Here is a 3,079-nt window from a genome sequence, read left to right as displayed (position 1 = left end):
AAAGTGTTACTTTCTTTAAAATTAAATTCTATGCATAGAAGGAAGCATATTGAAATTGTTATTTTGATGATAAAAGTGTTATTTTCATCATAAATGATTTTTATGCATAAATTAGATGCATAAAAGAAATTCTTTTATATTAAAAGAGTGATTTTCATCATAAATGATTTGTATACATAAACATATGCATAAAAGATAATTTTTATATTAAAAGTGTAAATTTTATCATAAATGATTTTTATGCATAAATGGATGCATAAAAAAATTCTTTTATATTAAAAGAGTGATTTTCATCATAAATGATTTGTATGCATAAACATATGCAGAAAAGATAATTTTTATATTAAAAGTGTGACTTTCATCATAAATGATTTTTATGCATAAATGGATGCATAAAAGAAATTCTTTTATATTAAAAGAGTGATTTTCATCATAAATGATTTGTATGCATAAAAGATTTTTTATATTAAAAGCATGATTTTCATCATAAATGGATTTTATACATAAATTAGATGCATAAAAGGAGTTCTTTTATATTAAAAGAGTGATTTTTATCATAAATGATTTGTATGCAAAAAAATATGCATAAAAGATAATTTTTATATTAAAAGTGTGATTTTCATCATAAATGATTTTTATGCATAAATGGATGCATAAAATAAATTCTCTTATATTAAAAGAGTGATTTTCATTGTAAATGATTTGTATGCATAAACATATGCATAAAAGATTTTTTTATATTAAAAGCGTGATTTTTTGTATGCATAAACATATGCGTAATTGATTTATTTATATTAAAAGTGTGATTTTCATCATAAATGGATTTTATGCATAAAATAGATGCATAAGATAAATTCTTTTATTCTAAAAGTGTAATTCCTACTAAATTGGATTTATGCATGGAAAGATGCATAAAGAATTTATTTTAATCCAAAAGTGTTATTTTCATCAATTTTGATTTTATGCATAGAATGATGCGTAGAGAAATCTATTTTTAGTTCAAAAGGGTTATTTTCTTCAATTTTGATTTTATGCATAGGAAGATGCATGAAAGACTGATTCTTAATTCAAAAGTGTCATTCTCATTTAAAATGAATTTATGCATAGGAAGATGCATAAAAGATTGATTTTTATTTTGAAAGTGTTATTCTCCTTAAAATAGAATTTATGCATAAATAGATGCGTAAAGAAATCTTAGATCAAAAATAAGAATTCTCTTGTATTCTATAAATAGATATGATGATGTGAAATGAATCGGATAGATGAAAATGAACGAAGAATGGATGGAGATGTATGTATGTGAAAGAATGGATGTAGATATATGTATGTGAAAGAATGGATGTAGATGTATGCATGTGAAGGATGGATGTGAATGCATGTGAAGAATGGATGTGGATGTACGTGAAAGGAAAGATGTATGTGTATGTGATAAGTATGGATGTGGATGTATGTGAAGGATGTATGTGAACGGAAAGATGTATGTGTATGTGATAAGTATGGATGTGGATGTATGTGAAAGGAAAGATGTATGTGTATGTGATAAGTATGGATGATGTGGATTTATGTGGAAGAATATATGTGGATGTGAATGTGATGGATACGAATGAGATTAGAGGCGATGAGATGTGATGTAAATTGCATAGATATGAATGAATGATATAAGATGTGAATGAATATGATAACACAGGATATAAGATGTGAATGAATATGATAACACATGATATAAGATGTGAATGAATGATATAAGATATGAATGATAAGGGATGTGAATGAATGATATAAGATGTGAATGAATATGATAACACATGAATCGGGATGTGAATGAATGATAAGGGATGTGAATAGATGTGATGTGATATGAATCGGGATGTGAATGAACGATAAGGAACGTGAATGAATGTGTTAGCATGTGAATCGAGATGTGAAAGAATGAAATGTAATGTGAAGTGGATGTGATAAGATGCAATGTAAACTGAATATATGTTAATGTATGAGAAGTGATGAGATGTATGGTAGATGCAAGTGGATGAGATCTGATGAGGATAAATGAAGAAATAAGTGATGAAATAGAAAAAGATGTGATTAGATAAAAATGAGGAATGCTTATGAAATGAATGTGGATTGATGTAGATGAATGTATGAATAATGTGGATTGATATGTGGATTGACATGTGGATTGATGTAGATGAAGGTATGAATAATGTGGTTTGATGTGGATGGATGTATGGATGATGTGGTTTGATGTGGATGGATGTATGGATGATGTGGTTTGATGTGGATGGATGTATGGATGATGTGGGTTGATGTGGATGGATGTATGGATGATGTGGATTGATGTGAATGAATGTACCGATGATGTTGATTGATGTGGATTGACGTGTGGATAATGTGATTGGATGTGAAGTGATGTGGGAATGATGTGATGTGATAGGGATCGATGAAGTAAAATTGTGGTAAGATGAGAAACGATGGGGACTAATATGTAAGGATGTGGAGTGATTGAGAAAAGATGGAAATACTATTGGGACTGTAATTGTATGTGAAATCTATTTTTAAATGACTGTTTTATGTCAAGAATGCTGGAATAGCATTTTGACCATCTTGTGAATGAGGTCGTGGAGATCTATCTGTTAAAGTTGCAACTACTAACGGAGAGTCAATGGAGGACGTCTCGCATAGCAAGGTCGGCCGAGGTCTTGACCAACCTCGGTTTAATTAAAATGATGAGCTTCTAGTACAGTGGATGAGGGACCAAGGAAGCGGCTTATGAGTGAAGCGCTAGGTGACCTGCGAAGGATCCTAGAGGGTGCTGACCATACGGTGCTCGGGCTCTGGGTCGCCGAAGATACCCACAAGTATGCCGTGGAAGATATTGGAACAAGGAGTAAGAGTTGTTTTCTGAATTCGGGTGTGGATCTGGTTGATTGACCTTGCTGGTCCTCAATGGATGAGTCCATGACTCTTTTATATGGATCTCTTGGTTGATCTTGCTGATCTTCCACGGAGATTCCATTTTATTATGTGAATATATTGCCGCGGTTACTATGAGCTAGGAACTATCGAAAAGGCCTCTGAGTGA

Source organism: Cibotium barometz, chromosome 43 (assembly GCF_041138505.1).
Source record: "Cibotium barometz isolate CiBa-2024 chromosome 43, ASM4113850v1, whole genome shotgun sequence".
Classification (NCBI taxonomy): Eukaryota; Viridiplantae; Streptophyta; class Polypodiopsida; order Cyatheales; family Cibotiaceae; genus Cibotium; species Cibotium barometz.
Note: the sequence above shows the minus strand (reverse complement) of the source record.